Here is a 13,511-nt window from a genome sequence, read left to right as displayed (position 1 = left end):
TCTAAACGGAAAGCCAGGACTCTGTAATTTGTTCAGGATCTTCAATCTCGTCTACTGATCTAAACCTTCCCCGTGTGTGACATCCCATTGTGTCCCTGGGCCCTACTGATTCCCTTTACATTATTTGCACTGCGTATTTGCACTGCATTTCTTGGCCTTTCAGGGTTAACCCCACCTTCCCACTCCTGGATGATTCATTTTTTCCCGTCCTGCAACCTTTACAGAGATGTTCTAGACACCAAGCTCCAGGGACTGTGCAGGGCTCCAATGATGGGCAGAACAGGGTCTTGGCTCTTGTATTAGTCAGAGTTGTTTATAGAAACAGAATCAAAAGGATACATATGTGTCTCCACAAAGAGATTTATTATAAAGGATTGGATTTCACAGTTGTGGAGGCGGAGAAGTCCCAGAGCCGGCCATCTGAAAGCAGGGGGTATAGTTCCAGTTGAAATCCAAAGGCCTGAGACCCACAGGAGCCATTGTCTGAAGGCAGGGGAAGGTGGATGTTCTGGCTCAAGAGGAGAGAGCGAATCTGTCATTCCTCTGACTTTTTGTTCTGTTTGGCCCCTCAGTAGATTGGATGGTGCCCCCTGCAGTGGTGAGGGCGGATCTTTTTCACTCAGTGTGCTGATTCAAATGCCAATCTCTTCTGGAAACACCCCTACAGACATATCCAGAAATCATGTTTTACCACCGTCCCTTAGCCCAGTGGACACACAAATTTAACCATCCCAGTTCTCAGGGAGCACAGAGTGTTGAGGGAGAGACACACGTATGATACAGGGAGCTGGGTGATGAAAATCAGCACAGGGAGCAAGCACAGCAGCGGCCTGGGCTTCCCAGAGGTGCTCACACCTTCTCTGAACTTGAAGGATGGGTTGGCTGTGGTATGAAAGGACAGGAGGGCAGCTTGAGAGGGAAGAGGATGACTTGCAGGTTGAAGGAGCTGAATGAGCCAACACTGAAGGAGAAGGTGGGAGTGGACAAGGAGGCAGGGGTGAGTGCAGGGCTCACCCCCTTTCGGTCTCTCAGTATGTGTTGGCTGCTGCTTTCTCCCCAGCACTGAGCTCAACTCCAGGATGAAGCTGGTGACTAGAACGGCTGGGTTGCTCACAGTCAGATGAAGGGGGCAGGCAACAAACAAGGGACAGATCTAACCCTTGTGCTCTGAAACACAAGAACGTGATTTATGGCAGAGGAAAGCAGGCAGCTGGCACACTACAGGTGACCTTAGAGCTGAGATCTGAAGATTGAGAAAGAGCTGAGGAAGAGAGTGGTGGGGGTTGGGGGAAGGTGGTCCAGGCACAGGGAACAGTAGGTGTGAGGGCGCTGAGCGGCGATGGACCGAAGTGACTGTTTAAGGAGCTGGGAGAAGTGGGTTTGTGCTGAGAGTGTGGTGAGCAAAGAGGAGAGGGCAGGGGGGCCAGGTCACACTGTGCACTGGTGCCTTCGTGAGGAGTCTGGACATGGTCATGAAGGAGAAGGAATGGTGCTGGAGGGATCCAATCATATGTGCATTTCAGAAGATAGTAATAACAGTAATAACAGTCGTAGTAGCAGGGTAGGTGATATTAAAAGAATTACTGACAATTGCTTTGGGTGTGAAAATGGCAAGGTAGTTAAACAAATAGTCCTTGTCAGCTAGAGGTTCATAGCCAAACTATTTTTGGGTGAAATTATACAGAGTTTGATTTAATGCAGTCTAGAAAAATAAGTGAGGGAAGAGATAAAACAAGATTGGCAAAATGATAATCGCTGAAGCTGGATAAAGGTGTATATGTGCTCATCAAACTATTCTCTCTACGTTTTGGGTGTTTGAAATTTTCCACAATAAAACCATTTTAAGATGTGTGCAAAAAATGCAGAAAGTGCTCAATAAATGGGGAATCAATAATAATAACAGTTGCTTTTTATTGAGCAACTACTGTATGGCAGTTTTTGAGTGAATTGCTTTATTATGTATATCAGCTCAAGGGTCTCCATGCTTTCTAAATTGTATACCCCACAAACAAAGAATAATTTTAATCACATATCACCAACATAATTACATTTGATTAGTTACTTACACACTGCCAAATGGTGCTTTCTAAGTACCTTATAAAACATGCACAAAACAAGAAATTTTAAAAGGATGAAATTAACTTGGAATAAATACATTTAATGTCTTGCTAATTGTGGAGACTTTATACTATCATTAGTTAATATCTCCAGGCACAAGTTACACATAGAGAAAAAATTGTCATTAACGATAGCGTTGTAAATCCATATTCCAAACCATCTTATGATCATTTCATCTGGATGGGTTGGGTAGGGGACAGCATTCTGTCCCCTTGGATTATGTCATCATCTTGTTTCTTGTGTGGTGGCCCATGAAGGATGCTAATGTAAGTGGAATAAAGGTGTGCTCTGCCATTTTCTGGTTGCTCACTTATACTTATCTTGTTAGTATTGTTTTTTAAATAGATTCTTAGCAGGAATGTTTTTAAGTCCTTTGTCCCTTCTGTGAGTTTGTCCACTTAAAGGCTGGTTATTATAATCCCGAAATCCATTTACCCAAGTGCACATAAATTGCCCCATAAGGCAGTTTGCTAAAAGCAAATGAACGTATATGGGGGTGTCACCAGCCATTCAGCCTTGTGGAAGAAAGAAAAGAGCTGACGTGTGTCACGTGTGCATGTCAAATGTCTGCATGTACATTAAATATTAGTGGAGCTGAATTTCCTCTTTTGTTTTGAGGTTAATGAAGTAAGTGAGAGATCACCGGTCTGATCCTTTCTTCTCACACCCCGCCTTAGAGTGTGCACACTTCAGAGACCTCTGCATCTGTCAGGAGTTCTCACCATGACCCTATACGGCAGACTTTACCATCCTCCGCTTTGCCGGTGATTAAGCTCAGCCCAGGCAGGATAGACGAGTTGCCTGAGGGACACAGCTGTTTGGAGGCAGAGCAGGATTAGAACACAGGGACTCGGGACTCAGAGTTCCTCATTTCATAATAGAAGTGCTCGTTGCTAGTCCTTAGCGCTGGCCACGGGCCAGGCACTGGTCCACTCAGGCACCACGGTCCCGTGTCATCCAGGACAGAGGGTCAGCCAAGCAAAGAAACTTCCCAACACACAGGCTGGTGTGTCTGACTGTAGAGCTCCCCTGTTTGCATATGAATCTGACTTCACTACCATGTGACCTGGGCAAATGACTTCCTCTCTCCAGGTCTCAGTTTCCTTATCTTTAAAATGGGCCAATAGGAACACCCGCGTCATAGAACTTTTGAAAGATCTGGATGATGCAGTGGATGGAAACAGGAGTATTATCTATCATTATTATTGTTCTGTGGACTTGAGGTGATGATGTAGAATAGACTTCAGTGAAAGAGTCAGAGTTACTCTCAATTATCAATATATGTTGGAATGAATGAGTGAATGAATGAGTTGCCCCAGTGTTTCCTGCATGTCCTCAAACAAATTCTGTGGCTGGATTCTGGTCTTTCGTGTCCCCCGTGGTGAAGCTGCCAGAGGCCCCATGCTCTCTTTCATGGGGTCATGGTGATTTCTGTTGCCTCGTCTGAATCTTGTCCAACCATGTCGGCAGAGGCTATAGCCCAACCTTTCTCCTCCTGCCACAGGGATTAAAAATCGGGCTCATCCATTCTTACTACTGAGTCAGGAAACCTGGAGAGAAAAAAGCCTGCATGGACATTGCTTCCAAATTTATGTGACAGGGACACAAATAATGTCTTGCATTCTGAGAGCAGAGACAGACCTGGAATTTCTGCAAAGGTTTTCCAACCCACAACATATTTTAACACCATTTTTGAGCTCTGCAGCAGAATGGCTATCTCTAGATGTTGGAGCATAGCTGTTAAAAAAAAAAAAAAGTTTGATCTACTCTTCAGATCCAAGTATGCTCCAGATTAAAAAGGGAGAAAATTTTTAGGTGGCTCATTTGAAGGAAGTGTCATCTGTTCAGAGGTCACAGGGTAACAACAATGCCCACTGAAGTGGAACCTTGAGACGGCTGTGGTTTACTGAACATTCACAATGTGCCTCACACTGTGCCGGCCAAGTGTTTTTATTATCTCATTGAAACCTTTTAAGATTGTTACTGATATCACATAGAATCCCAAAAGGAAACAGATTATCAAATTAGGATTATTTGAAGAGGGTTTATTTGAAAGGGGGAGACTCTTTCCAAAGGTGCAGCGAGGTACAAAGGAACCCCAAGAACAAGTGTGGCCCCCTGGGGCCCTGGGGCCAGGATAAGCAGGGGTGCTACCACTCTTGGCCAAGAGATGAGCATAGGCAGCAGCTTCCAGGTCCTAGAAGGACCAAGCCTGCCTCGAGTGGGGCAGGGGTCTACTGGGGAGGGACACAGCCAACCTAAGGCAACCCCTTTGACTAGGGGACAGACAGCCTGACCTACTCTCCTCTCTTTTGATTCCTGCTAGGGGCTCCTATTGGCCAACTCCAAATAGAAGCCAGAGGGGCAGAGAACCTGTTGGTGTCACCCAGGGTTCCTCAACCTCTACACTAATGATATTCAGGATTGGATAAATCTTTGTTAAGGAATCCTCCTTTGCTCTGTAGGATGCGTAACAGCATCCCTGGCTTCTACTCACTAAATGCCAATAGCATCTTCCTTAGCTGTGGTACCAGAAATGTCTCTGTATTTCCATGTGTCCCTTGAGGTGGCACCAACTGGTACCGTCCATATCGGTTGGCCTCCCAGGCAGAGAGGAGGATGCAGATGTATAGAGAGTAGATCTGGAGAAAATATCCAAGAGAGAACTTAACTTCAGTCTAATTTCACTGCCAAGGAAACTGAGTCTCAACCAAACTAATTAACTTCTTGAAACACACACAGATTGCAAGTGTAGAAACCAGTCTGCAAACCTAGATCTGTTTGATCCCAATGCCAGAACTTATAATCACAAGTTTTATTCCATATTCACAAATGGGAAGTGTCCCAGAGAAAGAAAATGGAGCTTTGGAAATGGAGCCCTTAGAAATTCTGGGGGGAGTTGGAATGCTAGCATTTTGGGGCACTTGCGTTCTGGATCTGGAGTGCATGTTAGCTCATATTGCAGACCTCTCAATGAGAGGGGATCATTAGATGCATAAGGACTTTGGGCATTTTGGAAGCAGCCTTTTAATTATTGTGGGGCGCCTGGGTGGCTCCATAGGTTAAGTGTTCAACTCTTGGTTTCAGCTCAGGTCATGATCGTACAGTTAGTGAGTTCAAGCCCCACATTGGGCTCTGTGCTGACATTGTGAAATCTGCTTGGGGTTCTTTCTCTCCTTCTGTGCCTGCCCCCCCCCCAAAGAAATAAACAAACTTTAAAAACTAATACAAGTATTACTTTCTGTAAAGGAGGAGCCAGAAAGAAGGAGCCTGGGTGGGTCATATCTCTATCCATTGTCAGTTGAGGTCATCCCGTGTCACGTTCCAGCCCTGTGGGGCAGACTGCTAGGGGCTGCCCAGCCATGTCACTTGTAAAAACCATCTTAACCATTTTTAATTGTATAGTTCAGTAGCATTAAGTATATTTCAAGAGGTGGAATCAACCCAAATGTCCATCAATGAATTAATGGATAAACACAAGGCAGTATGCACACACAGTGGAATATTACTCAGCCTTAAGAAGGAAAGAAATTCTGTCACATGCTGCAACATGGACGGACCTTGGGGATATGACTGAGGGAAATAAGCCAGTCACAAAAACACAAATGACTGTATGGTTCCAGCCACATCAGACTGGGTTGACATGATGAACACTACCACCAGGGGTAGCCCATTAAAGCTCTTCGTGCATTATCGTCCATTCTCTCTCTCTCTCAGCTGCTGGTCAAATGTAGCAGATCCAGAGAACGGTGCTCAGGATCCAGAACCACTAGATGGAAGAAGTCTGGTTCCTGAGTCAGTGTGTGCAAGGTTGCCTCTCAGACATCCAAGTACGTTTTAACTGAATGGGGAAAAAAAGCTTATAGTGCATTGATCCGCCCCTACTCTCCCTCCCCAGTGTCCCTAGAGTTCTCAAGCATTTTGTGATTCCTCACACCTTGGTCAGTGAACGTTTCTGAGGAAAACCCAACCAGGAGACAATATCTGTCTTTGCAGTTTCATTTCCTTAAAGAAGGTTCATGAAATTCGTAAGTGACATGTACATTATCAAAAGAGTTCGTTCTGAAAAATTCGCCTGTGATCTAATAAGTGATTTTAGCAAATGGAATATTAAGCAAAACACAAGTATTTGTGGTTGTTTGTAACCCGACAACAAAGTCCCTCAGACATTAAAGAGTATATCAACATCTGATAGTAAAATTCTTAATCCATTTTCTAGAAACAGCTCAAATGTTAGGGTTTCGTAGAATCCTCTAGGGTGAGTTAGCTGTTTATTCCTCTCTGCTCTCACAGCACTTGAGTCATATTTTTGTAATAGCACAAACCATGTTGTACTGTAATTGATTTGTTTACATAATATGTGTCTCCAGGATTATATTCATAGTTCCTCAAAGGCAAAGACTAAACCTCATTTGCCTTTGTCATCCCCACACCCTGATCTGGCCCTGCCACATCCTTGAATGGAATATTTGGTTGTTGAAAAAATGAATGAAAATGAATAAAGGGACATCTTTCTTGTCCAGTGGATTATATCATGTGTCCTTAAGGACTGAGGCTATTTTATTTATCATTAAAAACACTCCAGCACTGTGCATAGATCCTAGTACACAGTTGGGGATTGTTGCTAAAAGCTAAGCAAGTAAGTGAATGAATGAATGAATGAATGAATGAATGGGTGAATAAATAATGAGGGAAGCATATGGCCAACCACAGGTTATTTTTGAGTGATTGTCAAATCCAGTTTTTCCTTCATTGTGTTGGTAGCTTATCACTTAGTTTTGTTGTTTATGATGTTTTGTTAATCAAAGAACAATGTACTTTTAGGCATTAACTTACATCACATTAATTTGGGCTGATAGTTTTAGCTTCTCCACCTAATTTTAAGTCTTGACTTGGTCATTCATCATGTTGGATGTTTTTTCCTAGCTTTGTATCACTTATAAATGTAGTCAACCTATTCTCATATCGCTGACTCTTTGCCAGTTAGGTTCATGGCACACTTAGGGTGATACTCATTCAACTATCTAGACTGGGGACTAGCAAACTATTGCCCATGGGCCAAATTCGGCCTGCAGCTATTTTTGTGAATAAAGTTTTATTGGAACACAGCCACACTTATTACGTATTGTCTATGGCTGCTTTCACACAACAACGGCAAAATTGGGTAGTTTGACAAACACTATATGGCAGCAAAGTTTAAAATATTTACTGCCTAGCCATTTATAGGAAAGGTTTGCTGATCTTTGGTCCAGGTGATTAAATCCAACAAGTGAACCCCATTTCATATCTTAGGGGTAAAGTCTAAAGGGGGCCCTTGTCTTGTGCCCTGCTGAAATCAAGATACTTTGTGCTTTGCTATAGTTTTCCTGTGATGTCACAGTCACATTACCAAGGAAGGAAATGCAGTAATGTGGTACATACACATCCTGGTGAACCAACATAATTCCTAGTGATCACCTCATTAGGAGTACAGTGCTCACCAAACAGACACCTACTCACTGTTTTTGGAATTCTATCTCTGTGGTAATGAGTTTGGGGCTACTTATCCTGTGCTAGAAGAGACTTGAAATATGTAGGGAGTGAATCTCTTTGCCTCTCCTTTGTGGCCATTCCCACAAAGGAAACCTCTGAGATGCTACATCAAGCTAACAACTGGCTTTATCTCTATGGATCACATTTTCCTCATCTGCAAGATATTATTTTTCGGACTTAATAAGGTGATCAAAGGAGAAAGTGGATGGATACGAACAACACTATAATTGCCTTCATCTATTGAGTACTTTTTTTTGCCAGGCACTGTGCTGAGTGTTTTTACATGCATCATCCCCTTTAATCCTCATAAAACCTAGTGAACATTGCCCCCATTTTACAGACCAGACAGAGAGATTAAGGCATACCATTCATTCATTCAGCAGGTTATTTCTTTCTCAGTACAGTGTGCCACGTACTATTCTAGCCACTTGGGATACATCTTTGGACAAAATCAACAAACACTTTTGCCCTGGCATCTGCAGTGGGTCGGTATACTCAGTAAGCAACACACTGCACATAATAATAAACTTGTTTAGTACGGTAAAGGATGATCAGTCCTCTGGTAAAAGAAAGCTTAGAACAGGGAAAGGGAGATTGAAAGTGCTGGGGTGGTGGAGGGGAGAGAGGGGAGGACATTTAAACAGGGTGGTCAGGGCAGTGTCATTTAGAAGGTGACAGTGTGAACCAAGACTTGAAGGAAACAAGAATGTTAGCTTCATGCCCATCTGGAAGAAGGGCACACTCAAGGTCACTAAGTTAGGTTTACGGCTCAACCAGGATTCCCGCTCAGCTCTATTGGACTCCAGAGCCCAAACTTGTAACAACCAGGGTCAGTGAACGTTAGTTCTCTTGTCAGCGCTCACAGAACATATGCTGTGCGTGCCTGGTCTTTCCTTTGGCTGTTGCCCTACATTAATTCTGGGCTTTACCCTTCCCCAGAGCATTTGTCCAGGTCGATGTGGGTGTCACATCTCTGTCTCTGCCTCTGATCACATGCTCTGCCTTTGTCACTGGGCCTTCAAAGACCAGATGTTTTCAGAGGGCCACGGTGCTACTTTTCTGGCTTCACCTTTTTTCTTTCTTACTGGAGCATTTTGGCATTTCGTCTTTATACTCTCTCTTTAGAATCTTTCATCTGTTTTTTTTTTTTTTTTAATTTTTAATGTTTATTTTTGACGGGGGGTGGGGAGAGCTTGAGCCGGGGAGGGGCAGAGAGAGAGGGAGACAGAGAATCCGAAGCAGGCTCCAGGCTCCAAGCTGTCAGCACAGAGCCCGACGTGGCACTAGAACCCATAAACTGTGAGGTCATGATCTGAGCTGAAGTCGGATACTTAACCGACTGAGCCACCCTGGCGCCCCAAGATAGGGCAAGAATCTTTCATCTGTTTCAAGTCATGGAACTATTGGCCTATGAAACTCCATGCCCGTGCTTCTCTGTGTCAAGCGGACAGCCATACTTTTATCTTCTCTGTAGCTGTCATAGTTTGCACGAATAGCCAGTGCCACTCTCTGTCACTTGCAGCCACAGAACTCTGATATCAGTTGAAAACAAAATCTATTTCCAAGAATCCAGGATTTGTACCTGCCAGTGCTGGTTTTTCTTCTTCTTCTTCTTCTTCTTCTTCTTCTTCTTCTTCTTCTTCTTTTTTTTAAAAATATGATTAAGCACCTCAGGCAAACAGAGTTACTTTGCTGAGGCTTCTGCTACTTCACAACTAACTCATCTTTCTTCCTTTACGCAGGCTAAGCCCTCAGTCTCAGGTCACCTCATTGCTTCGTCAGCCCTAAAAGGATGAAACGGTGCCCAGTGCAGTGACTTACCAGACCCTCTATTTTTAGCCAGGTTCCCGGCAGATGCCTGGATAGTACAAGCCTCCCTTAATTACTATAACTTGTCTGGGCCGTTTCTGAGCTCTGCAAAATAGACGTTGAAAGTAGAACCCACCTCATGACGTTGTCGTGAAGATCAAATGCAGAAAGTGTGCACAAAAATAGCACAGTGCCTGGCGTGCGGTGGTGATTTGGTGTGTCAGCTCTTACCATGGGGGTGGGGGGAGGTACTTTACTTGCAGTGGAGAGAGGAGAGCCCCGGGCGACAGGCCTGTGCCTCAGCCTAACTCACCGGCTTCGTGCTCAGGGGTGCTAGCTCACCCTCCCTGTGTGTCAGTACCCCGTGATCTAAAGCTGGAATTGTAGTATCAGTGTCCGCATTCAATGAGATAAAAGGTATAAAAATGCATCAGATTATATGTATAAAAACACTGACCTAATATCTAAGTATTAAATGAGATTAAATGTACACAATGTGAACAGTAATATGTAAAGTCCTGGAATAATATTATCACTTTTAATTATTGAGTGAGGTAAAATGTATAAAATAAAAATCCTGTAATAACAATATCAATTTGAGTATTAAGTGAGATGTGTATAAAACTAATGTCAATCAGATCAATAGAATATTAAGGAGATTAATGTATATAAAGGGTCAAGTATCTGGTCAGGCACTTAGTAGGCATTTGAGAAAGGATGGGTACCAATGTTACTGTCGTTGTTTGTATCACCGGCATTATCTTACCATCAACATCCTCTTGGTTAGACTGCATTGCTCTCAAGGTCGTCCTTTGCTATAAAACTCTTCTTCTTGGTGGTACAGAGTGAGTGTTTAATAGTAACAGTTCTGATCATACATCATTATCCCCTAGGCATATATTTACTATTTTCAGATTGCCTTTTCTTCAACTTTCTCGTGAGCTCTCATTTGAAAGTGGCTCTGAACACAAATTGGCAGTCAAATTGGGATTTTACAGACTTTATCTCCATCCGTATTTTCATACCAGAAGGCTAAATATGATCTTTGAGGAATTCCAGAGTTCTCAAAAGGAATAATTTGCTCCAAAGAAATAGGTCATATAGAAGGAGAAGGGGAGTGAGTATTATATATCAAGAAGCTATGTGGGATGACAAAACCTTCCTATGTGGAAAGTCAAGAACCAGTTATATAGAATAGAGCAGATTATAATTCTGCTCCAACTCAGAATTAAATGAGACAAAAACTATATTCAAGTGACACCGTGAGGGTTTCCCATCCACAAGCTGTGACTGTACCATATGAATGCTTTTCACTGGATTATGCTTGGGGTCCCAAATGGTGTGAGTTTTTCATTTTACGGTATGGAGCGAGCAAGAGATCCTGCAGTTGTTTGCTGAGAAAAATTGTCATTCATCATTATCACCGAGCCATGACTGTGTGTTGAGTATCTTCCACTGTCCCTCCAGGTCCATTCTGCTCCTTTCTTCTGCTCATGCCCCCAGTGGCTCATTTGAATGGACTCCATCCGTGGGGCTCCTTGGACTTCTGGCTTCTGGTTGGGTTGGCCAACTTAGGGCCAGGAAAGCCCTAAGAAGGAATTAAAAGGATGAAGTTGCCTCAGTATGGCTTGTGTCCTTTGACTGAAGGTCACATGTATTGTAGGGGTCACCTTTTCTCCATGACTCTCCCCTATTGGACCAGGAGTTTTTGAAATGGAGTTAGACCCTAAACTCTGTGAGGACAGACATGACCTGCCTGTCCTTTGCTTACCATTATACCCTAACAGCATGGCTGGCCCCAAAGAGACACTCAGATAATATATTTTGATTGAATTAATGCATTGGAGATTCCCTCATTAAACTGAATGCTTGGAAAAACCACCATCTAAACCTACCTTTTTGCAAAAAGAAGCCACACTCTCTCTGAGCAGTGGTTCTTAGAAATAAAAGCTCTTAAAATTCCCATCCACAAGCTGTGACTGCATCGTATTAGTGCTTTCCACTGGATTGTGTTTGGGGTCCCAGCTGTTTGAATCTTTTATTTTACAGCATTTACTTTTCTGTGAGATTCCAATTAATTGAATTGGGAAAAGCTGTAAGCTTGTGACAGAGGAAATATCTCTCTGACAAAACCCACATGCCGTGGAGTCTAAGATTACTGTCTCTTCTTTGTTTAGATCCATAACAAGTTTGACTGATTTTCTGTTTTAATATGTTAGGCTGAGTAGCTAGAAATGTTGATATCATACTTATACAGGCCAGAGTAGGTATTTGGGGGAAACCCTCCTAGGTGGCGTATCAAAGGAGTGTCCCTAGATCAAGGGACAGGATGGGAATCCCAGGGATGCCTGCTCTTACATTTCAGGTCATTTTTTTTTCCTGGAATTTGAAAATTCATTTTCTCTGTCATCTTCTCTCCTCAAAGTGTCAATCGTTGTTTTCAGCAACAACACTCAATTCCACAGTCCTTATAATTACGCCTCCCCCTTACCCCTGTACTTCTTGAACACCAGAAATACTGCATGAGGTGGTATACCCTAGTCTACCTGTAGGCTGTTCCAGCTCATTCCAGGTAAAAGTCTTTGCATTTGAATTATGCCCACACATCAGGGATAGCTGGTGTTCTACAGAGCTCTAACAGTGGGAATCTTTTTTTTTTTTTAATTTTTAAGTGTTTAATTTTGAGAGAAAGAGAGACAATGTGCAAGTGGGAGAGGGGCAGAGAGAGAGGGAGACACAGAGTCTAAAGCAGTCTCCAGGCTCCGAGCTGTTAACACTGAGCCTGATGCAGGGCTCAAACCCATGAACCTTGAGATCATGACCTGATCTGAAGTCGGAGGCTTAACCGACTGAGCCAGTCAGGCGCCCCTCATGATGGGAATCTTTTTTGCCCAACAGCCAGTAAAGGGTTCAGCATTGAACTCTTATTTTCCCAGGACCACTCCTGTTTGCCAGCTGCCTTAGGTTTGGTTTCCTGGAGGTCGGGTCAGATCAGAGATTCATATACACATGTGATTTGCTGAGGACTGATCTTAAGAAAAAAAGCCTGTGAAGGAGTAAGGGACTGCAGGATAAAGAAGGGAAAAGAGCTGATCAAGGACTCAGCCTTGGCAAGATCCATGGGGGCAAACACCAGACAGATCCTAGTTGAGGGACGTTCTACAAAATACCTGATAGTTCTCCTCAAAACTGTCAAGACGATCAAAAACAAAGAAAGTCTGAGAAACTATCACAGCCAAGGAGAGCCTAGGGAGATTTGATGACTATGTATAATGTGGGATCCTGGATGGGACCCTGGATGAGAAAAAGGAAATTAGGTAAAACCAAAGAAATCTGAAGAAAAAGTGTGGACATTGGTTAATAACTATATATCAATATTGATTCAGTGATTATGACAAATGGATCATGCTAATGGGAGGTGTTAATAACAGGCTAACCTAGATATAAGATATATGGGAACCCCACATATGGGAAGTATAGCATATTTTATTATCTGCAAACTTTCTGTAAATCAAAAACTACTTTAAAATAAAAAGTTCAGGCTGCCTGGGTGGCTCAGTCGGTTGAGTGTCTGACTTTTGGTTTCAGCTCAGGTCATGCTCCCAGGGTTGTGGGATCGATCCCCATTCGGGCTGTGTTGGGTGTGGTGCCTACTTGAGATTCTCTCTCTCTCCCTCTGTCCCTTTCCCCCTTCCTGCTCTGTCTCTAAAATAAATGAATAAATGAATGAATGAATGAATGAATGAATGAATGAATAAATAAATAAATAAATAAATAAATAAAAAGTTTATTATTAGGAAAAAAATAAAGTGTTCTTGGGAAAATTGGTATGAGAGTGGGGGAAACAGGGTAGGGCAGGGAAACAGCTACTCCAGGGTTAGATTTCACCCTCAGCCTGATCCCTCGTGGCAGCTCTGGAGGTGAATTACACAGCACTGTCCTACACAGAGTCTGGGTCATCGGACTTTGATACTCCTGCACCAGTCGTAGACTGCAGCTGCCCCAGGCATGCTTCGCACCCAGGCACTCCTGGCTGTCTCGGATCCTTTAGG

The 13,511-nt window shown here is 43.3% G+C and overlaps 1 long non-coding RNA gene across 1 annotated transcript in view; it reads left to right on the top strand.

The window, feature by feature from the left end:
• LOC125153332 (uncharacterized) overlaps positions 1-13,511 on the top strand; it is a 93,022-nt gene that overhangs the window by 44,010 nt on the left and 35,501 nt on the right. Inside the window, exon 2 of the long non-coding RNA XR_007147462.1 lies at positions 5,836-5,948. This is a non-coding gene — a long non-coding RNA (uncharacterized LOC125153332). The remainder of the gene's footprint in view (positions 1-5,835; positions 5,949-13,511) is intronic.

The sequence above is a fragment of the Prionailurus viverrinus genome, chromosome E2 (genome assembly GCF_022837055.1).
Source record: "Prionailurus viverrinus isolate Anna chromosome E2, UM_Priviv_1.0, whole genome shotgun sequence".
NCBI lineage: Eukaryota > Metazoa > Chordata > Mammalia > Carnivora > Felidae > Prionailurus > Prionailurus viverrinus.
This window is presented reverse-complemented; position numbering and strand designations above follow the sequence as displayed.